Here is a 24700-nt window from a genome sequence, read left to right as displayed (position 1 = left end):
ATTTGAGGCAGCAGGTGTTGCCCAGGTAAGTTTCTAACAGTAATTTATTTACCTGCCTCTGTCTGGACCGTTCTAGCTTCCAGACAGGGGTCTCTTTTACGGGGGTCCTCCTGACAGGTTTCACTTTTCTGGGGGGGGGGGGGGACACTTCCTGACTGGGGCTCACTTTTCGAGAGGGGGGGGGCTTCTTCACAGGGGTCTCTTTTCTGGGGCGGGGGGGGGGGCGGAGATGATTCCTCACATGGGTCTCTTTTCTGGGTGGGGAAGTGGCTTCCTGACAGGGGTCGCTTTTCTGGGGGAATCTGTTGGGGGTCTCCCTATTTAGGATCTCGGTGGATGGTCTCTCTATGTAGGGGGCCTCTATGGGACAGCCCCCTACTGCTTCACAGTACCAGGGTCCCAGGTTCGATTCCTGGTTTGGGTCACTGTCTGTGCCGAGTCTGCATGTTCTCCTCGTGTCTGCGTGGGTTTCCTCCGCGTGCTCCGGTTTCCTCCCGCAAGACGTGCTTGTTAGGTGAATTGGACATTCTGAATTTTCCCTCAGTGTACCCGAACAGATGCAGGAGTGTGGCGACTAGGGGATTTTCACAATAAATTCATTGCAGTGTTAGTGTAAGTGTACTTGTGACACTAATAAAGATTATTATTATTTGGGGGTCTCTGTGGGGGTTCATCCTATTTAGGGGATCTATGTGGAGGGGTTACCTCTGTACTTGGGGGGGGGGGGGCGAAAGGGTGGACCCAGAAATTCCAGGGATGGGGGCTGATGTGTGATGCAGAGGGGGGAGTGATTTGTGATGCGTGGGGATGGCCAGCCATCCGCCCGCTCAAAATGGCAACCCGATAGCGGGTTTCCCTTGGGAATCCCTTGTGAATTGTTTACTGGGAGCGCAAATCAGTTTCAATTCACCTACAGCAGCAAGATTCCTAGCCTCTGACCTGCTCTTACAGCCAATGTATTTTTATGGCTAGTCCAGTTCAGTTTCTGGTCGATGGTAACCCCCAGGATCTTGATAGCGAAGGATTCAGCAATGGAAATGCCATTGACTGTCAAGGGGTGATGGTTAGATTCTCGTGTTGGAGATGGTCATTGCTTAGCACTTGTGTGGCACAAATGTTAACTGCCATTTGTCAGCCAAGACTTGATGTTGTCCAGGTCTTTCTGCATTTGGATATGGACTGCTTCAGTATGTGAGGAGTGGTGAACATTTGTGTCAAGCGAACATCCCCAATCTGACCTTGTAATGGAAGGCAGGTCATTGATGAAGCAGCTTAAGATGGTTGGGCCTAGGACACTACCCTGAGGAACTCCTGGCACTGAGATGATAGACCTCTAACCACCATCATCTTCCTTTGTGTTAGGTATGACTCTAACTGGTGAAGGTTTTTCCCCCTGATTTCTATTGACTCCGATTTTTTTTGGGTTCCTTGATTCCATACTCAGACAAATGCTGCTTGATATCAAGGGCAGTCACTCTCACCTCACTTCCGGAGTTCAGCTCTTTTGACATGTTTGACCAAGGCTGTAATGAGGTCAGGTGCTGAGTGATACTGGTGAAAACCAAAGTGAGTAAGTGCCACTTGATAGCACTGGTTTTTTTTTTATAAAACATTTTATTGCGGTATTTGTGATTTTATAACAGTAACAGAAGATACAGTGTACATACAAATATAAACATAGTGCAAAGACTGTCTACCTCCCTCACAGGTCCCAACTTTCTTACACACTAATCTAAGCTAAAGCTTGATAGCACTATTTATTACCTCTTCCACCACTTTACTGATGATCAAAAGTAGACTGATAGGGCTGTAATTGGCCAGGTTGGATTTAAGACCATAAGAAATAGGAACAGGAGTAGGCCACTCAGCCCCTCAAACCTGCTCTACAATTCAATAGGATCATGGCTGATCCAACATTCCTTATGTCCACTTTCCTGCCCTTTCCCTATAACCCTTGATTCCTTTAATGATCAAGAATCTATCTCAGACTTAAATATACACAAGGATTCTGCCCCTACAGCTCTCTGTGGCAAGGTTCAAAGACTCTCAAATCTCGGAGAGAAGACATTCCTTCTAACCTCAGTCTTAAATTGGCACACCTTTATTCTGGGATTATATCCTCTGGTCTTAGACTCTCCTGTGACGGGAAACATCCTCTCAGCATTTAACCCTGTCAAGCCCCTTAAAAATCCTACATGTTTCAATGAGATCATCTCATTCTTCTAAATTCCAATTAGTAGAGTCCCAACCTGTTTAGCCTTTGCTCATAAAACTAAACTGAGGATCATCCTAGTGAACAATTATCTGAACTGCCTCCAATAAATATCTTTCCTTAAATAGGGGGACCAAAACTGCTCACAGTACTCCAGATGTGGTTTCACCTGTACCTTGTAAAGCTGTAGCAAGACTTCTCTACTCTTACACTCCAACCACCTTGAAATAAGGGCCAACATTTCATTAGCCTTCCTGATTACCTGCTGCACCTGCGTGCTAGCTTTCTGTGTTTCCAGCACAAGGGCGGCACGGTGGCACTGCTGCGTAACAGTGCCAGGGCTCCTGGGTTCGTTTCCGAGTGTGGAGTTTGCACTTTCTCCCCGTGTCTGCATGAGTTTCCGCCGGGTGCTCCGATTTTCTCCCACAGTCCAAAGATGTGCAGGTTAGGTGAATTGGCCATGTTAATATTGCCCAAAAGGTTAGATGGGATTACGAGGATAGGAGCAGGGGATTGGCGGGTGCTCTATCGGAGCAAGGGCTGGTGCAATTCAATGGGATGAATGGCCTCCTTCTGCACTGCAGATTTCGATGATTCTAAGTACCCTCAAGTCCGTCGGTGTTGCAACTTTCTGCAGTTTTTCTCCATTTAAATAATGCTCTGCTCTTTTGTTCTTCCTTCCAAAATAACAACTTGACATTTTCCCACATTATACTCCTGCTTTTTGTGTACAGGACATATCTGGAACATTTTCCACATTGTCAGGTAGGTGCCATTGTAGCTGTACTGGAACAGCTTGGCTGGGGCATGCTGAGTTCTGGAGCACAAGTCTTCAGTTCTTTTGCTGGAATATTGTCAGGATTCATAGCCTTTGAAGTATCCAGTGAGATCAGCTGTTTCTTGATATCACATAGAGTGAATCGAATTGGCTAAAGATGGGTATCTGTAATGCTGAAGATCTCTGGAGGAGGCCGAGATGATCATCCACTTGGCATATAGGGGCACTAAATAGCTGGCTTGCAATGCAGAACAATGTCAGCAGCGCGGGTTCAATTCCCGTACCGGCCTCCCCAAACAAGTGCCGGAATGTGGCGACTAGGAGCTTTTCACAGTAACTTCATTGAAGCCTACCTGTGACTATAAGCGATTATTATATTATTATATCTGGCTGAAGATTGTTGCAAATGCTTAAGTCTCATCTTTTGCACTCATGTGCTGGGCTCCTCTAGCATTGGGGATGAAGATATTTGTGGAGCCTCCTCCTCCAGTAAGTTGTTTAATTGTCCACCACAATTCACAACTGGGTGTGGCAGGACTTGCTGAGCTTAGATCAGATCCATTGGTTGTGTAATTGCTTAGCTCTGTCTATTACTTGCTGCTTATGCTATTTGGTATGCATGTTGTCCTGTGTTGCAGCTTCACTAGGTTGACACCTCATTTTAGTTATGTCTGGTGCTGCTCCTGGCATGCCCTCCTGCACTCCCCTGTTTTGGTGGTGATGGTAGAGTGGGCAATATGCTGGGCCATGAGTTCACAGATTGTGATGGAGTACAATTCTGCTCTGCTGCTGATGGTCCAACACACATCTTGGATGCCCAGTCTTGAGTTGCTAGATTTGTTCGAAGTCTATACCATTTAACACAGAGGAGAGCCATACAACACGATGGTGGGTATCCTCAATGTGAAGACGGGACTTTGTCTCCACAAGGACTGTGAGGTGGTCATTCCTACCTATATTTTATGGACAGACGCATCTATAGCAGGTAGGCTGGTGAGGATGAGAGGTCAAATATGTTTTTCCCTCTTGTTGGTTCCCTCAACACCTGCCACAATCCCAGTCTAGCAGTTATGTCCTTTAGGACCCAGTCAGATGGTCTGTGGTGGTAATACCGAGTCACTTTGGTGTACATTGAGGTCCCCCATCCAGAATACATTCTATGCCCTTGCCACCCTCAGTGTGTCCTCTAAGTGGTATTCAGCATGGAGGTGTATTGATTCATCAGCTGATGGTAGATGGTACGTGATAATCAGCAGGAGGTTTCCTTATCCATGTTTGACCTGAAGCCATGAGACTTCATTGGGTCCGGAATCGATGTTAAGGACTCCCAGGGCTACTCCCTCCTGGCTGTATAACACTGTGTCGCCACCTCTGCTGGGTCTGTCCTGCTGGTGGGATGGTGGTGTCAGGGGCATTATCAGTATGGTTTGATTCCATGAGTATAACTATGTCAGGTTGTTGATTGACTAATCTGAGAGGCAGCTCTCCCCATTTTGGCACAAGCCCCAAAATGTTAATAAGGAAGACTTTGCAGGGTCAACAGGGTTGGATTTGCCATTGTCGGTTCCAGTGCTGAGGTCGATGCCAGCTGGTCCGGCTGGTTTCATTACTTTTATTGACTTTGTAGCGGTTTAAATGGCTTGCTAGGCCATTTCCGAGTGCATTTATGCGCCAACCACACTGCTGTGGATCTGGAGTCACATGTAGGCCAGACTGGGTGAGGACAGCAGATTTCCTTCCTTAAAGGACATTAGTGAACCAGCTGGATTTTTACGACAATCAACAATGGTTTCAGGTCATCATTAGCCTTTTTAATTACAGGTTTCTATTGAATTCCAATTCCACCTACTGTGGTGAGATTCAAATCCAGATTACCAAAGTATTACACTGGGCTTTTGGGTTACTCGTCCAGTGACAATACCACTATGCACTCGCCTCCACCGATGTAATTCTTACGTTCTCATTAACATCATTGTCCAATTAACATAACCATAACCCTTTATTCTGAATCTGCCCCCCTCCAAATAATCTCAAAGCTGTTACATCATTTTGTGAAACTATTTAATTACCTTCCCACCGTCTTTAACCTGTGTGCTGTTTACAGTTTCCATCCATCTCCTACCTCCCACATCCCCCACCCCAAAGTCACTTTTGCCAAAGGCTTCAAACCTCCACAGTATTCCTGACTCTCTTGGAGGACGTATAGGATGTATGTGTTCCCTTGTCTTCTCCTTGGAAGGCAAACACATCGGTGGAGTGGGACAGCAGCTTCTCACGTTGAGCTGCAATTCTTATGATGGCCTGAATGTAATGACAGTGAAAACCAATCAAGGAAAAATGATTCAAGAGAGAGCCCTCCAGGGCTCAAATGATCACAACCCCTTGAACAGCAAGACAAAGAACTGAAATTCTCTCTCTTTTCTAACAGACTTAGTCAGGAGTGAACCTGGTAGACAATAAGAACAAAGCACATCCTGAAGTCACTACTGAATATGAGGAAACAATGACTTCCCTACAAATCGTAGACTGTGGATTTCACTTTCTGTAGTAGAGGTAGAATTTCCACAGCCTTCAACATGAGGCTGCTCTGCTGCAGACAATAGGATTCCAGAGTCCAGAGAAAGCAGGATTGCGCCATCAACAATGGAATAAACTTCAGGACCAGGATCTATAGAAAGATCCCACATTGTACCCTGGTCTGCAAACATGCTTGAAAGTTCAACATCAGCATTGTTGTTACTACAAGAGTCTCAATAGTATTAGGAAAGACAGCTAGTGTCAATACTTCTTCAGATAGTTGCACTGTAGCCCACTCTTTTGTCTGATGTTGTGGCCAATTTCTTTAAACATGGTAGCACTTATATACTACTGTACTGCATACATTCACTTACTTTTATTGCACCATTTCTACTGTGTGAATCCTTCTCTGTGGCTTGATTGTGTCGGTGGCTGAGTTTTTAGCTCAGCATTCTCTTTTAAGTAGTTAGACTTCTCCAATTCTTGCTTAATTTCAATATGTTCAAGCTCCATTTGATGGTCGACCTTGTTTTACTAATTCCATGTGCAGGATCCATAGTCCTGGAGTCCAAGTACAATCAATCCTCCTGGGTCTCACAAATGTTCCAGTCTCAAGGCCCAGTGACTGCATGTCTAACACATGTTGTGACTTGCACTCGTAATAATCCATGGAATGATGAGATATCACATGGCAGATCAACACTAAAATCTACTCCTATTGCCTCAGTTCATGACCAAACATTGAAATATCTAGAATGTCTCAACAAAGTTGGCAGTTTCAAGGGAGCTGCAATATTTCATTTGAAGGAGAATTTAAGTCCGTCAATTGATCTGGTACATTTTGTGCAACACAAATGACAGCAGCTACAAGAAGAAACAGTGAAAGATTCTGCACTACAGAAACTCACAGAATTGTTACAATGCAGAAGGCAGCCATTCAGCCCATTGTGCCTGCACCAGTTCTCCGAATGAACATTGTGACTTAATGTCATTCTCCTGCCTTTTCAACATTACCCTGAACATTGTTTCTATTCAAAAAACATTGGGAATAATCTTTATTAGTGTCACAAGTAGACTTACATGAACACTTCAGTAAAGTTACTGTGAAAATCCTTCAGTCGCCACACTCCGGCGTCTGTTTGGGAGAATTCAGAATGTCCAATTCCCCTAACAAGTACGTCTTTCGGGACTTGTGGGAGGAAACCAGAACACTTGGGAGGAAACCCATACAGTCACAGGGAGAATGTGACTCCGCACAGACAGTGACCCAAGCCAGGAATCGAACCCGAGTCCCTCGCACTGTGAAGCAACAGTGCTAACCACTGTGCTACCATACTGCCCTAAACCATCGTCAAAGGATGTTCTGATTCAATACAGTATTTGCACGAACACGCATGGCCATTTTGGCCTTACCGGGATGAGCTAGACATCACCCATGGAGTCATTTTTAAAAGCAAGCAGCTCATTATACTGGAATCATTGAGACCTGATATTCTTCAACAACTTCATCACTCACACATGGGTATAGATCATACAAAAAGATTTGCAAGAGAGACAATCTATTGGCCAGGTAAATAAAATGACATTGAAGTCATCGTCAAGAAGTCTGAGGCATGCCAAGAGCATATGCCAAGAGCATATGCCAAGTCAGCACAAAGCACCATTGATTCCACATGAATTTTCTACCCATCCTTGGTCCACAATCGCATCTGACCTCGTTCAGGTCCCTGGCATTAACTTAATGGCCATCGCGACCCTACCAAACCCCCATTATTCAAAAATTACATAATACATCAAGCTCAACTGTCACATAAACTGAAGGTAGCACTTAAGTGTATTTCATGTGCCTAGAGAGATCATTACAGATAACGATCTGCAATTCATTGGTAAGCCATCTCCAGATATGTGTCAGAAGTGGAATATCAATCATGCTGCTTCTTCTCCTCATTACTCTAGATCGAACCGTGTAGCTGAACAAATGATTCACATGGTGAAATCCCTAATTCTCAAATGTAGGCAGACCAAGCAAGATCTATATATTGCAATCTTATATCTGAGAGTGACACTTTTAAGTATAACTACTCCCTCACTGCCAGAGTTCATGTTTGGCAAACCAGTGCGTACTTATTTACCTACTCTTACCCATTCTACTCATTCAAAAAGTACAGAGCAACTTTTAAAACTGCAAGAGACAGTGACCAACATGCACCATAAACATGCAGGTACAGAATTGCCAAGTTTACAGTTGGGACAACAGGGGCGTCATTCTCCGACCCCCCCAGAGGGTCGGAGAATGGCCGTTGGCCGCCGTGAATCCCGCCCCCGCCGGTTGCCGAAGTCTCCGAAGGGAGAAAAGTCAGCGGGGCTTTAATGTCGCCGCTGCCGTCGGAGAATGTCACGGGTCTGCGCAAGGCAGCTGATTTTCGGCCTGCCGATATTCTCCCTTCCGGATGGGCCGAAATCCCGTCGACGTGATGACCATTCACGTCGACGTAAATTAAACCTCCTTTTCATCGGCGTGACCCTGTGCTCCAGGTTCACGCCGACCAGCGTGGAGGTGAGTGACGGCCTGGGGGGTTGGCTCTGGGCAGGCGATGGCGTGGCCGCAGTCTGAATGCGTGAGGAGAGGTGTGTCTTGGGTTGTGTGTGTGTGTGTGTGTGCGGCGGGGGGGGGGTGGTGGTTAGAGTAGGCTGGGCTCCGGGGGAGTGCCGGGAGGGGGTCCGTGCTGGGGAGGGGGATGGGGGGAGGTCCATGCCGGGGTGGAGGTTGCGGGGGGGGGGGTTCCGTGCCGGGGTGGAGGTTGGGGGGGATCCGTGCCCGGGTGAAGGTTGGGGGGGGGGGGTCCGTGCCCGGGTGGAGGTTGGGGGGGGGGGGGGGGGGTCCGTGCCGGGGTGAAGGTTGGGGGGTCCGTGCCGGGGTGGAGGTTGAGGGGGGGGGTCCGTGCCGGGGTGGAGGTTGGGGGGGGGGGGGTGTCCGTGCCGGGGAGGGGGATGCGAGGGCAAGTGAGTTGGTCCACCTGGCCAGGTGCCAGCCTCCAACAGTTGGACCCATGCAGTCCATGCCACCTGGCTGGGGGGAGGAAGGGATATGGGGAATGATGACATGTCGTCGTTCCCCTCCCCCCCCCACCAGGCCATCATGTTTTCCGATCATCCAGCGATGTTGGCCGCCGTGGCGGCAGCCGCTCATGTCTATGTTGCCCTGGATGAGGAGGTGGAGGAGGAGGAGGAGGAGCGTGCCAGAGAGGCGGCGCAGGCTGCCGCAGAGGGACAGGCGGCAGCCGCCCAGGCTGGAGGGACACCTGACCGACAGGACGAGGAGGGGGAGGAGGACGTCGCGGCCCCACGGCAACAGAGGCACCCGAGGGCGCCCCGTGTGTACCGGCCCCGGCAGTCATACCAGGACCTCATGGACCGGGAATGCAGGAAGAGACTCCGGATGAGGCGGGAAACCGTGGCACACATCTGCCACCTGCTGGCACACCTGTCACCGCGTGGCACTGGCAGGGGACACCCTCTCCCCGTGTCCGTCAAGGTTACGGTGGCCCTGAACATTTATGCAACGGGGTCATTCCAGGCACCGAGTGGGGACCTGTCCGGCATATCGCAGACATCGGTGCATCGGTGCATCCGGGCAGTGACAGATGCCCTATATGCCATGGCGCACCGCTACATCCGCTTCCCCGTGGACCGGGCCAGCCAAGATGCCCGGGCCATGGGCTTCTCTGCCGTGGCCAGGTTCCCCATGGTCCAGGGCGCGATCGATGGGATGCACGTCGCCGTGCGGCCACCTGCAGATAACAGGGCCGTGTTCACCAATAGGAAGGGGACCTATTCGATGAACATACAGGTGGTCTGCGACCACCGCATGATGATCCTGCACGTCTGCGCCCGTTACCCAGGCAGTGTACACAACTCATACGTGTTGTCGCGGTCATCCATCCCCGGCATGTACGAGGGACGCCATCCCCGATTGAGGGGCTGGTTGCTGGGCGACAGGGGCTACCCATTGCGATCGTGGCTGATGACGCCTATACGGAGGCCACGCAATGAGGCGGAGAACCGCTACAATGATGCCCATGTAGCGACAAGGGGAGTGATAGAGAGGTGCTTTGGCGTGCTGAAGATGCGTTTCAGGTGCCTGGACCTCTCTGGGGGCGCCCTCCAGTATCGGTCAGATAGGGTCGGCCGCATCATTGTAGTGTGCTGCGTCCTGCACAACATAACCCAGCAGAGGGGCGAAGTGCCGCAGGCAGAGGAGGGCGGAGTGGAGGAGCAGCAGGAAGAGGCGCAGTCCTCCCCAGATGAGGGGAATGGGGGTAATGGTCAGGGCAGACGGGGTAGACACAGGCAGGTGGCTGTCCACCGTTACCGGCTGGCCCAGCGGGAACGGGACAGACTGATAGCCGCCCGCTTCGCGGACTAGATGGGCGTGGGAATCGGGTAGTTTGGCCACAAACCGCACACCATGGCAACAGCCGACCACCCACACCCCCCACCCATCTACCCACCCAGCACCCTCACCTCCCTCCCCAACCCCACCCACCCCACCCGCATGCGCACCCCCCCCCCCCCCCCCCATTGCCGATCCACCTGCGGCACAACGGGCCGGGCTCACACAGTTGCGGATGGACGCGTGTCTATCGCAGGCCATGGAGGATGATGACAACCCGCCCTGCGGTGAGCTCCTGGCTCTACATCGTTGGACTATGTCTGATCCATGACCACAGTACCACCATCCACCCGGACCATCCCTGCATGCGGCTGTGACAATGCAGCGCACGGTCCCGTCCTCTGCCCGGGGGATGTTGATGGCGGCCCAGGGGGAAGGGGGCAGACTCACCTGGGGCTGAGGTAAGACCACCCCTCACACACACACTTGCGCTCAACGTACATGACACCCCCGCAAGCTTTGGACAGAGCACAAAGGCAGCTTCTGTAGGTGTAACATGGACTTTAATAACCAAAGGAGTTCATGCACGTGCCCCCAGGCCTCTACATGTGTGGGGGATGCGAACGGACTGGCCATCCGCGCCCCCCCGACATCTGGCGCTGACAGTCCTGGAGGCCCGTGCTGGTATCGACAGGGGTCTGCAGGTTTGCAGCCATGGAGCCCAGGGGGTTGGCAAACCCTGTCTGTGACAGTGCGACGCCGGCTCGCACATGGCCACTGGCGCCGATGCCCTCAGCGATGGCCTGCAGAGACTGGGCCATGGCCTGCTGAGACTGGGCCATGGCCTGCTGAGACTGGGCTATGGCGTTGAGCGCCTCTGCCATCTGGCGCTGGCACTGGCTCATGGCCTCCTGTGAGAGGGCAGCCATTTCCTGGGCCACAGACGCCGCCTGCACGGAAAGCCCCAGGCCTCGCAAACCGTTCCCCATGTCTGACACCGTCGCACCCATTGCCTCCACCGCGGACGCCACCCGTGCGGTGTCAGCTTGGGTGGCACGCATGACCGGCACGACTCCCAGCTCCTGGACGCGGGTGGACTCCTCCACCTGCGACTGTAGCCACCGCAAGCCGCCCGTCACCTTCTTCGCTCGTCTCCGGGTCGGTGGTTGCATCGGATCTGTGTGTGGGTGTGGTAACTCCAGGAACCCGGGATCCATCTGGGCGGCAGATGTTCGCTTGGGCTGGGCTGCCCTCCGACCGCCCGGCCCCTCTGCTGCTCCTACCTCCACCTGCTGTACCGGGACGGCTGTGTTGTGCGCACCAGTGAGTGTAGCAGACGCCTCATCACTAAAGTGCCCAACCGAGGTGAGTGTTTCTGCGATGGTGGAGGGTGTTGGTGGCAGCAGTGGCGTTGTGTCGTGCTCTTCGTCCCACTCTGAGTCCATGGCACTTTGGGGTGGGGGTTCGTCTCCACCCATCCACTCTGAGTCACTGTCCGGTATTTCGTCTTCCTGGGTAGTGGTGTCCCGGGTAGTGGTGTCCCGGGTAGTGGTGTCCCGGGTAGTGGTGTCCCGGGTAGTGGTGTCCCGGGTAGTGGTGTCCCGGGTAGTGGTGTCCCGGGTAGTGGTGTCCCGGGTAGTGGTGTCCCGGGTAGTGGTGTCCCGGGTAGTGGTGTCCCGGGTAGTGGTGTCCCGGGTAGTGGTGTCCCGGGTAGTGGTGTCCCGGGTAGTGGTGTCCCGGGTAGTGGTGTCCCGGGTAGTGGTGTCCCGGGTAGTGGTGTCCCGGGTAGTGGTGTCCCGGGTAGTGGTGTCCCGGGTAGTGGTGTCCCGGGTAGTGGTGTCCTGGCTCGGATGTGACGGGGGCCTGTGGCTGCCCCCCTCGTCGCTGGGTGGTCGCTCCCGCACGTGACGGGGGTGTCGTCTCCCTGTTGCTCCAGGTCTCTCCGTCTCCCGTGGTGTGCGAGGGGCATCCTGCGGGCGTCGCATGCTGGAGGGTGCGGGTCTCTCCGTCTCCCGTGGCCTCCGAGGAGCATCCTGCGGGCGTCGCATGCTGGAGGGTCCGGGTCTCTCCGTCTCCCGTGGCCTCAGAGGGGCATCCTGCGGGCGTCGCATGCTGGAGGGTCCGGGTCTCTCCGTCTCCCGTGGCCTCCGAGGGGCATCCTGCGGGCGTCGCATGCTGGAGGGTTCGTGTCTCTCCGTCTCCCGTGGCCTCCGAGGGGCATCCTGCGGGCGGTCTGCATCTGCGGGGATGGGTGCCGGGACGTTTGGTCCTGTGATACACAATGAAGCATGCATGGTTAGACATTAGGCAGTGATCAGGTGATATGGGGGAGGGGGATATAGGGGAGGAGGGATATGGGGACGGGCTGTCGGTGGCTCACTTGCTACTACGCCCCCGACCTCTGCATCAGCAACCTCCCGGTCGTCAGGTCCGCCAGCCAGTTCCAGGGCCCTATCCTCGTGTTCGGTCAGTGGCCTCTCATCAGCGGGGCCTCCTCCAGTCCTCACATGCTCCCTATTGTTGTGTGCGCGCTTATCCTGTGGGGGGGGGGGGGTGGCAGGGGTAAAAGGCAACACTGTTAGGCAGGTATATGAATGCACGCCATCGGTTGCGCGTGCATTGCAGAGGTTAAGGTTAGGGCTGGATTCACTTGGGGATATGGGGGAAGGGGGGATATGGGGGAAGGGGGGATATGGGGGAGGGGGGATATGGGGGAGGGGGGATATGAGGGAGGGGGGATATGAGGGAGGGGGGATATGAGGGAGGGGGGATATGAGGGAGGGGGGATATGAGGGAGGGGGGATATCGGGGGGGGATATGGGGGAGGGGGGATATGGGGGAGGGGGGATATGGGGGAGGGGGCATATGGGGGAGGGGGCATATGGGGGAGGGGGCATATGGGGGAGGGGGGATATGGGGGAGGGGGGATATGGGGGAGGGGGGATATGGGGGAGGGGGGATATGGGGGAGGGGGGATATGGGGGAGGGGGGATATGGGGGAGGGGGGATATGGGGGAGGGGGGATATGGAGGAGGGGGGATATGGAGGAGGGGGGATATGGGGGAGGGGGGATATGGGGGAGGGGGGATATGGGGGAGGCTGACCCTGCCTGCTCTGGCGAGGTCGTTCACCTTCTTGTGGCACTGGGTGCCTGTCCGTGCTGTCAGGGCCGCAGCGGTGACGGCCTCTGCCACTTCCCTCCACAGACGCCGGCTGTGGCATGGGGCAACTCTGCGGCCGTGCCCGGGATACAGGGCGTCCCTCCTCTGCTCGACCGCGTCCAGGAGCGCCTCCACATCCCGTGACTCGAACCTCGGGGCTGAGCGGCGGCCAGCCATCCAGTCGGGTGTTGCGGTCGGGTGTTGCGGTCGGGTGGGGGGGAGCAGCGCGGCCTTATGAGCCGTCACGCCGTGCGGCGCGTATGACGCTGCACGGCGTGAACCACTGCGCAAGCGCGGATCCCGTTACGTCGCTGCTAGCCCATTTTGGGCCGGAGACTTTCAACCCATTTTTCCGAAGTGACGCAAGTCGGATTTGCGCCGTTTTTTGCGCCGATCGGCGGACTTTCCGCCGATAACGGAGAATTTCGCCCCAGGTTTGCATTCAGGATCCCATGAAAGGTACCTGGCAACCAGCCGAGGTGACAAGGAATTGTTTGGAAGCAAGGTTTTATGAAGTCATTTCACACAAAGGAGCAATGGTGAGGTACAACTGAGGTCAAATTAGGTCCATTCTAGCTCCTCAACTACCATGCAACCCTATTGCATTGGGGACAATATCCCAAATGCCAAGAACAATATCCAAGAATGAAAATCCCACAGATCACTTTAAGCAATCAAAGAAACCTCCCGACAAGGTTCCCATTAGACACAAGATCTAGCGTACTAGCAGATTACCTTGACGCTTTAGAGACTCCTAGTTTCATCAGTTCCTTGTCTAAACAAGAATGAGGGCCGGGATTCTCCCCCAACCGGTGGGCGGGCCGTACCGGCGCCAAAGAGTGGTGTGAACCACTCCAACGTCGGGACGCCCGGAAGTTTCAGAATCCTCCGCACTTCCGGGGGCTAGGCCAGTGCTGGAGTGGTTGGCGCAGCGCCAACCGGCGCCGAAGGGCCTCCGCCGGCCGGTGCGAGTTGGCGCATGCGCGAGAGCACCAACGTGTTCTGCCACATGTGCAAACCGCTGCCGTGATCCCTGCGCATACGCAGGGGGTTACTTCTCCATGCCGGCCATGGCGGAGCTTTACAGAGGCCGGCACGGAGGGAAAGAGTGCCCCCACGGCACGGGCCCGCCCACAGATCGGTGGGTCCCGATCGCAAGCCAGGAGACCGTGGAGGCCCCCCCCAGGACCGGACCCCCTGCCCCTCCCCCTCCTGAGGACTCTGCAGGCCGCCCTCAGACCCTCAGAGCCAGGCCCTGCCGGTATGGACCTTGTGTATTTCACGCTGGCGGGACTGGCCTAAAACGGGCGGCCGCTCGGTCCATCAGGGCCCGGAGAATCGCCGGGGGTGGGGCCACTGGCAACAGCCCCCGACCAGCGCGACATGATCCCCGTCCCCGCCAAAAAAACGGCGCCGGAGAATTCGGCAGCCGCCGTCAGAGCGGCGGGGTGGGATTCACGCCGCCCCCCCTGGCGATTCTCCGACCCGGCGGGGGGTCGGAGAATCCTGCCCGAGGTGTTCAGGATCATGAGGGATCTGGACAGAATGCAATTAGAAAAACATTTCCTGTTGGCAGAGGATTTCAAGCCTAAACAAGGCAGATTTGAAGTGATTGGCAATAAAAACAAAGGTGACAAAAAGCAGAGTTTCTTTTACGTAGATGGTGGAGGTAGATTCAATTGTGTCTTTCAAAAGGGAATTGGATCCAAATCCTGAATGGCTAGGGGAAAGGAGGTAGGAATGGAACTAATTACATTTTTGTTGCAGAAAACTAGCATGGACTCAATGGACTGAATGGTCTCATGCAGTGCTGTAACCATTCTATGATTCTTTATATGAATCCACATGTTTACACATTCCCTAATGAGTGATTGGTGCTTATATCATTATAACACAACACTATCCTGTTTTTGCCCTGGCCCAACGACCCTTACTAACCCTCAAGGGACAAGCTGTCACACCACATTCCACTAAACGAGTTCAGAGGCCATTGCGGCAAGAAAGAGAGAACCTCAATTGAATGTTAATGTTAGGTTCCCACCCCCGTCCAGTGGAGGTACAAGGCTACTCCGTTTACTCCTGTAGCCATCTAAGATGGTCACCAGCAAAGGACCATGGGAATTATGGCCAACTCAGGACTCAGACAGATACAGAGCCGATGTATATTTGAAACACAGGTAACCAAGCCTGATCGAAAACCCCGCTCGTTTGCATTTCAATGGCCCATTTTCCCAGGACAATAGAACTCCAATCAAGAAACCGGTACAGCCACAGACTGATCGGCGCCACTCCCTTTACTCAGAAAGCCCAGCTGCCAAGGTCAATGACCGCTAAGAACCAGCCCAGCTACCAAGGCACCCGTCCCTTTATTGGCCGAAATCGAAGACAGTGATAAGAGCCCTTTCGAACTATTGGGTCCAAGGTTAAGGACCGTCCCAAAGAGCGTGAAATCCCAAAGGGATAAAAGAGAGCACAACCATGTGTTCTGTCTCTTTTGGATCCGGCCTGTGCCAACCCAACAGTAGCAGGAGCAGCCAGCCAAGTTCAAGATCAACGATCGCTACCTGATGGATGAGCCCAGCAGAGACAGAGCCACTTTCTTTGAACCAGCCAAATGAAATCCAGATAAAGGCCTTATCCATTTGCAAAGTGCAATTCGCCCTGAAGTTAAGTATAGGTTATTGTAGCTGATAGGTGTAGTTTAACTCGTAGTAGATATTGTGTTTGCATGTTGAGGTAACTCTTGTGTATGTAAATAAACCATCTTTTGAACTAACTAACTGGTTATGTGGTCATTTGATCGGTGTAAGGGAAGGCTTGTGGTTCACCAACATCATTAATATTAGCAACAGTATAGGCAACGCTGTTGGGATCGAAAACGAGCAACATTATTGCCGACTCTGGTGGGACTCGATTAGAAGTGACTTTGTCAGTCCGAGAGAACCCACAAACTTTGAATCCAATTGCGAGAAAGAGAAAGAACCACAAGTGCAAGTCCCATATCGACCAAATAACCGAATTTCGGAAGTGTGTACTAACCCGCATGCGTACCTAACAGGAAGAGTAAGGTAAACTCGTTAGAATTGTGTATAACTATCGAGAGATTGTGAGCTGGAAGGTAGCTTAGGCCATACCCACTGTTCAAATCGCCGCCTTATTCCCCTGTCCCAAATTAAAAATAGAGAAAAAGATAAGAGAAGTAATGGTCACCAAGCAATCGAATGATTGATGAAGCCACAGGAACCAGAGGTCACAGCGACCAACAGAGCAGAGCAATGCCCCATATGGGAGGAAGAGTTAAGGAAATACTTAAAGGGTAAAGGATGGCACCTTTGGTTGAATTTTTGCGCTAATGATGAGTCTTGTTGGGAGAACCTAAGCGAGGTCCACAAGAAAAATGTAGGGAAGGTCAGAAAGCCGATGGCAATAGTGTCCTGTTTGGCACAGTTGCGAGGCACAGAGGAGGTTGTGAAGACGCTCCGTAGGCAGTTAATTGAGAAGGAAGTAAGGAACGAGGGAAACAGTAAAGAAAGCAAGAAGATAATTGAGCAACTCCGGGAACAGTTAGCAGCTAAGGATAAGGAAATGGCCGATGTAAGCGTGCACATCAATCTAGTATAGTTCACCTTAGTAACTTCCAGACCCAGTACGATAAAGCCTACCAAGATACACAGCGCGCAGTCCTGCTAAGAGAAGAAACAGAACAGGTCGTCCAGCTAACTAGCAAATGCGCAGATCTAAAAGCAGCTTTGAGAGCGCTCCACAACTCCACTAAGGAACAGAGGCAGAGTACCGTTGACCATGCTAAATGCCGACAGAAGATATAAAAGTTACAGTCACTACTCAGTACAGAATGGCTTCAGGTTCACTTTCGGGCAGGATTTAGATGAGGAAGATGCTCCCGATTGGCAAGAGTTAAACGAAAACGCCCAAAGATACGTAGAGGACACAGGAAATCAAAATCAAGCCCCCAATGCTCCAAACAAGGCCTGCCAGTATAAGTTCGCGTTTATGTTTCAAGGGCAGCAGTACACGTGGACATGCCTCCCACAAGGATTCCATACCTCCCCCTCCATTTTACACCAACGAATGGCCAACGGACTTGCTAAAATGCCCCACACAATACGTAGACGATCTGCTCTTGCAAACGGACACAAAAGAGGAAGACGTAGAGCTCTTATCAGAATTACTAGGCCTACTGCAATCCATCGGATGCAAGGTCAACCCCAAAAAGGCCCAGATTTTAATGGAAAAGGTTCTCTATTTAGGCACCATCATCACCCACGGGAAGAGAGAAATTGAGCAAAAACGGATCGAGTCGATCGTCAAATTGCCCCTGCCCCAAAATGTCACTGCACTCCGGTCATTCCTAGGTTTGGCAAGATATTGCCGAAATCATATAGATGGTTTTGCTACTAAAGCAGCCCCACTCTCAGAGCTCCTTAAGAAGAACGCCCCATGGGAATGGCTTCCGCAGCACACAGACGCCATTGATGATTTAAAACGCGCCCTAGGCACAGCCCCCACTTTACAAGCCCCAGACCCAGACTTGCCCTATGCCATCGAAGTAGCAATCACCGACCGAACCCTATCGGCAATGCTCCTGCAAGAACGACATGATCACTTAGGACCCGTAGCCTATGCCTCAAGAGTATTAGACCCCATAGAGCAAGGATTTTCAGCCTGCGAAGGGCACTTGCTTGCAGTCTTTTGGGCAGTACAGTACTTTCCGTACATCACAGGCCGACGATAGATTAAAGGACGGTTCAGTCAGCCATATTAGAGCAGCTCGCTGGACACTACTGTTACAAGGCAGGGACATTACGGTAAAACGCACCAAGACCCACACATTTCTGGCTGATAATCTCCAATATGCAGGGACCCCACATGAGTGCCAGATCATAGCAGCCCAACACCACACATGACCCTTTATCCTAAAGTCACTACACCCACGAGCAGGCAGTAAAACACACGATTCCCAAACCACAGGGAATGCTTTAAAAATGTATGTAGATGGTTCCTCCACAATCGAAAATGGAGTTAAAATAACTGGTTGTGGAATTTACGTAGAAGACGTGCAGGGACGCCCACTAGAAGAGACCTCTTTAAAATTGCCCGGCCACCTAGGTTCAGAAGCAGCAGAACTCGCAGCCATAGCCTATGTAATTCAGCATCCCGACTGTTTTCCAACTCCCGCAGACATGCACCCATACAGGCTGCCTGAGTGTAACAGCTTAACAGAATTCCTGCCCCTGGGAATCTCGAGGCTTTGTTTCAGCCGATGGAAAACCCCAACCCTCTGCCCCGTTGTTAAAGCACATTCTCAAGACAGCCTCAGACCGCACATACGGTATCATTAAAGTAAGAAGCCATCATCGCTCGTCCCGACCCGGTAATGTAAAGGCAGACTCCTTAGCCAAAACTGGATCAAGCCATGGTCACTTCTGGCAGCCACCTGAAAGCAAACCGATACACTCAGTCCAGGTTTCCCAGGCCAATATTGAGAATCTACCCCAAGCCCAAAAAAGCAGACGGCACCCTCAAACAGGTTTTAGACGGCAACTTCCCAGCCCCCTATGATAAATGGAAGGAAGCATTGACTGTACAGGACGGCATAGTTTTAAAAAACTGAATTTATGTGGTCCCCACCCAGGACAGAAACCAGCTCATTTACCAATTTCATGAAGGACATAGACATCAGGGGATAGACAATACCATTGCCCATTTAAGACCTTGGTGTTGGTGGCCCGATTTAAAAAGCGATGTAACCCATTATGTCAAGAATTGCCTTATCCGTGCTCAGAACAATCCTGAACGTTACTCAAAGAAATGACAATTACGTCACACCCGACCTGTTAATGGCCCTTGGACAAATTTGCAACTCGTCTACATATGTCTCCTTCCCCCTTGCAGAAATAGTTTCAAGTACGTGCTGGTTGTAATCAACACTTTTACTAAATGGATAGAAACATTTCCCTCAAGACAAACACAGCAAAGGCCACCGCTAAGATTTTGACCCAACAGATATTCACACGCTGGGGTCTCCCCCGCAGCATTGAGTCAGACCAAAGTTCCCACTTCACCGGCAGAATCATGCAAAATGTTTTAACAATTTTTGGGATCAGGCAGAAATTCCATCTAGCATATCATCCCCAATCCAGTGGCATTGTCGAGAGAATGACTCGAGCTTTAAAAGCGACCATTCAGATGGTGCAACAGAACAATACCACTTGGGACACAGTCCTCCCATTTGCTCTCATGTTTATTCGGAACACCGTTTCCAGTTCCACAGGTTTCACTCCCCACACTCTCATGACCGGACAGCCCATGAAGGGTATTGAATATTTATTAGGCCTCGATTTGGCAAGCCCCACAGTAACCGCCCTCAACCACAAAAAAGCAGTCCAACAGATTACAAATAACATTAAAGCGGCATAATTCGCTGCAGCTGTCCGATTAGGTGCTAGAAGGAAGCAGAGTAAAGCCTGCTTTGACAAAACCATTCACCCCGTAGAGTACACAGTCGGTCAGCAAGTACTGGTTTCACTTTACAACCCCAGTTTTTAGATCATAGAATTTACAGTGCAGAAGAAGGCCATTCAGCCCATCGAGTCTGCACTGGCTCTTGGAAAGAGCACGCTACCCAAGCCCACACCTCCACCCTATCCCCATTATCCAGAACCCCACCTATCCCCATTACCCAGTAACCCCACCCACTAAGGGCAATTTTGGACCCCAAGGACAATTTAGCATGGCCAATCTACCTAACCTGCACATCTTTGGACTGTGGAAGGAAACCGGAGCACCCGGATGAAACCCACGCACCCACGGGGAGAACGTGCAGACTCCGCACAGACAGTGACCCAAGCCGGGAATCGAACCTGGGACCCTGGAGCTGTGAAGCAATTGTGCTAACCACAATGCTACCGTGCTGCCCCAAATTTGCAGGACCCTACTCCATTTCAGACAAAGTGAGTCCGTCCGTGTACAAGATACCGTACCCCAATGGTAAAACTGGTTGGTTCCACATCAACCAACTCAAAGTCTACGGATGCCAATGTAGCCTCTCCCACCACATCTCTCTGGCAATAGGAGACGATTATGCCCCGCCCATCGACAACCTAGTCCAATCCCTATGCCAACCCTCCCCCAGCCACCCCTTGTCCACGCCCACAGACCTGAACCTGTCTCCGCCCACAGGTACAGACTTTCACCTTGGACTTGACTCTGACGACAGCGAGAGCTCCCGGATTTGATTACTATCCCTGAACACTGGCGCGATCTATCTGCCCCCAGTCACCCCAGCCACCGGAACCACGACTTAGATATCTTTGACCCCATATATGCCCTTCCCCAGCCACAGCCACCGCCTGACCACAGTAACTTGCCCTCCACTCCCACCGCCCCTACGCCTCACGACAAACAAGCCCCTCTTTGGCACCGCAACAACTCTTGCAGACTTATAAGGCACGACGATTCGGATTATCTGACAGCCCACGCAGCTATGGCACAGAGACAACAGGCACGAGTCTGGCAACCGGGAGATGGTGATGATTCAGATACTGACTCTCGTTTCGGTAACGCTTTTACAACACTGTTTGGTACAGAACCCTGAGGTGTCCAGATGATGAGAAAGAGACACCGCCTAAATATTAAGGTGTCCAAGTTCTGATGGAGCCTGCCCGCCTCTTTCCTTCTTCGTTTTTTTCTACTACATGGTTTTAACTCATCTCGCCTGACACACAATTACTCTTCTGATTAGAGGATACGATACCCTATGACAGTTAAAGGCACAAGTTTGTCGGAAAATAGATCACTGTTCTCCCAGTCTTTATGACAAGTTTCCACACAACTACAAACTCTTAAAGATTACTCAGATCACCCAGGTAGGGAGTAACGGCACTGGTCCCCGCCCTACCGGAGGACCCCAAATGCATCCGGTCAGTTAATCGCGGGTAGTGGAGTAACGGCACTAACCCCTGCCCTACCCGGGGATTCCACCCATTCTTATCCTGCAGCGGCCCACACGCACCTCATGTTCCCGTCACTTCATACGCTCTGGAATGGTTCTCTACACTCTGCACTGTCTTTAGCAGGCCTTAGTTTCACCTTCTCTACTCGCCCTTTGATTGTGGTATAAAGAATGCATTTGCCACGGTCTGTACGCTCACCCCTTCTTTCCTTTAACTTCCGTGATCACCTGGTCGCTCCCCACCTGCTATTCACACATATGACACGATTGATGGCTATACACGCTGCTACACGCGAACTACCGCTGAACCCTGGGACGAAACTCTATAAAACTGGCCGCCCTGAAATTCAGCTGGTTAACATAACCCTCAACCTCCCATGGATGTGATTTAAGAAAAGACTGGTCGGAGAAATTGTCCGGCCACTCCCCGCATCGACCACAAGGTGCGAGAGTCTCTATACTTTAAAAATTTGCATTTCTTGTCTCTCAAAATGGTATCTCAAAAAAAATGAGGGAGTCACACATGGTGACAATCATAATGGGTAATTGGAGTGAGGAGAGAAAGACTAATAAAACGAGATATTAACCAAAGATAATAACAGATACTATGCTTGCACCCCCAGGATTACACGGAAAATAGAAAACACAGGATGAAGCAAGGACTGCTGACATGCGTTTGGATTATCGCTGGACTTCTGCAACTGCGCGTGCTACACACGTTCGTTACAAACCCCACACCAGCCCCGAACACTACCACACAACAGGCCACCCCCAGCCCGGACACTACACCACACATAAAGACAGACATCGAGACTCCCACTTGGTGCAAAAACATTGCCAAATGGAACCCCCTTTCATACATAGTAGAGGCCCTTCTAGTAATTGCAATAATCTACAGTGTCATTCAGACACTTCGACTCCGTAAATGGCGAGCAAAAGCCTCCCGCTCCCCGATATATACAGTCCGAGCCCCCTTCTTTGGAATTCAACAAAATTGAACGCATGTATTAATCGCTGCTGTGAATAAACCATGTACCTCTTTAACTTTATTAGGATTAAATAGAAATGTGATGCTGCTGTTTTAAATTTTGTACTGTATATAAGTTCTTCGATATTCACCAGCAGCATGAGAGTAGCTTAGATAGTGTTAGCTAGAGATCAACTGTGCGGATAAATTGAATGTTTTATAGTGACCTGAATTATAGTGACCGTTAGAGATTAATTAATTTATGAATGGATTAGTGAAATATTAGGTAAATGTCCCAAACCAAAGGATAGAGTAGAGTAGAGCCTTGCCTTGACTATGGGTGACCGGTCCACCAAGGATGAACAGGGATCAATAGTGTGATCCACCACGCTTCGCGTTCAGGATCAAGAGGACGGGATGTAGCCATTTAAGATGGCCACCTGCAAAGGACCATGGGAATTATGGACAACCCAGGACTCAGACAGATACAGAGCCAATGTATATTTGAAACACAGGTAACCAAGCCTGATCGAAAACCCCGCTCGTTTGCATTTCAATGGCCCATTTTCCCAGGACAATAGAACTCCAATCAACAAACTGGTACAGCTACAGACTGATCGGCACCACTCCCTTTACTCAGAAAGCCCAACTGCCAAGGTCAATGACCACTAAGAACCTGCCCAGCTACCAAGGCACGCGCCCCTTTATTGTCCGAAATTGAAGACAGTGATCAGAGCCCTTTTGAACTATTGGGTCCAAGGTTAAGGACCACCCCAAAGAGCGCGAAATCCCAGAGGGATAAAAGAGAGCACAGCCATGTGTTCTGTCTCTTTTGGATGCGGCCTGTGCCAACCCAACTGCAGCAGGAACAGCCAGCAAGTTCAAGACCAACGATCGCTACCTGGCGGATGAGCCCAGCAGAAACAGAGCCACTTTCTTCGAACCAGCCAAGTGAAATCCAGATAAAAGCCTTATCCATTTGCACAGTGCCGGTCGCCCTGAAGTTTAGTATAGGTTATTGTAATTGATAGGTGTAGTTTAATTCTGTTGCTATATTTGCTCGCTATAAAAATGGCAGTCAATAAGGTTGCCCTTCCTTTAACTAGATATTGATTGTGATCCCAGTGGAATTCTCACACAGTACTTTCTGAACCTAAGTTCATCCAAAATTCCCCATTTAACTATCACCCCTTGGCTCGCTGCCCTACATTGCCTCCTGGCCTGGCAAAGTCTTGATGTTAAGATTCTCACCACGTCTTCAAATCTATCCATGGCCTTGCTCCACCTCCTGTCCTAATTTCCTCCCACCCCACATCCTTCAAAGATCTCTGCACTCCTCCAATTCTCTCTTCTAGTGCATCCCTTGTTTTCAACACTCCACCTCTTACTGCCTCGGTCGCAAACTTTGTAACTCCTTCAATAAATCTCTCCTGTAAAGAGCCCAGGAATGTTTTCCTATGTTAATAGTGTTATATAAATGCAAATTGTTATGGTTAATGGAAGTAATGTTAATATGGCTATCTGCAAGAGTAATGTGGGAAATGTATTTAAAAAAAAAGACAATGCAATAATGCAGCTGCACACACCAGCAGCAAGAAATGCACCAAAGATAATAGAACTACATGGAGATCAAAACAAACTAACCTGTTTCAAATTTAATATCAAACTATCAATTATACTTTACAAAAATCAATCTTATAAAGCCCCAGAGCAGGAAATCTCAGCAGCATCTGTGTTATATGAGGCAGCATGCTGAAGAAGAAGCAGACAAAAAGGATCGTTGACATAGACTGGTTTGTATAAGATTGATGAAACTTACAACACATAACAAGCTTCCTCCATGCTCTGCAGGAGAACTCCATGAATTTTCTGCTCACTGAAATTGGTAGTCAGTAATCTGGATAGTCATCCATTCTCACCTGAAATCTCAAGATCCAAGTATGCAGTCTTTGAGTGCACAAATGTTGATTAGACCTCACAATTTAAAACATACCAATCACACCTTTACCGTGAGGGACTAAGACCGTACGCTATATTTTTATAAAATATATATAGATATGCTCATTGCTATTTTTAACATTTTAAAACTGAACAAAGACCTTTAAAATGGCTAAACTTATGTTTGTCCGTGACGCCTGATCAAAAGAAACTACCTGGCAGTTTCAGGAAAACTCAGACCTCATTATTTCTGAGGGGCCACTATAACCATCTGTGGACTGCACAGCCCAATACCAAAGGGAACTACAAAGGCCATCTGCAATTAATAAACTGGCTAGCCAGAAGGAGATAGATCATCTGCCAAGATAAAGGTCCTGCAAGCTTCCTTTCAATTCCTAATGCCTGAGACATTTAACAGTCTTTGGAATCCAAATGATGGATACGCATCCTTTGTCAAAGATGGTGGAGAGGTGGGAGACATGTGACATGGGCCTCTAGCTTGTGGAACAAATAATATTGCCTGTCTGAACTGAAAAGCTCAGTCTGTTCACCATCTGATTAGCAGCCTCACAGAAAAGGGGCTCTGCCTAGGTTGAACACCTGGCCCCCATCTACCTCTGATGGAAATTCTCATTGTGTGAAGTCAACACCACCGGAAAAGTGAATTATCCAGCATCAATTTTCAACCCACTGATAACCGTGAAGGAATACCTCATTAGACTTTCATTGTGGACTCTGGAACCCACATGATACAATATTTGT

General features: G+C 50.6%; 1 protein-coding gene across 1 annotated transcript in view; it reads right to left on the bottom strand.

Moving 5' to 3' along the window:
- Positions 1 to 24700, bottom strand: part of radil (Ras association and DIL domains) — a 288075-nt gene that overhangs the window by 250022 nt on the left and 13353 nt on the right. The window lies entirely within an intron of this gene.

The sequence above is a fragment of the Scyliorhinus torazame genome, chromosome 17 (genome assembly GCF_047496885.1).
Source record: "Scyliorhinus torazame isolate Kashiwa2021f chromosome 17, sScyTor2.1, whole genome shotgun sequence".
NCBI classification, from domain to species: Eukaryota; Metazoa; Chordata; class Chondrichthyes; order Carcharhiniformes; family Scyliorhinidae; genus Scyliorhinus; species Scyliorhinus torazame.
The sequence above is the reverse complement of the archived record's forward strand: the minus strand, read 5'-3'. Positions and strand labels throughout refer to the sequence as shown.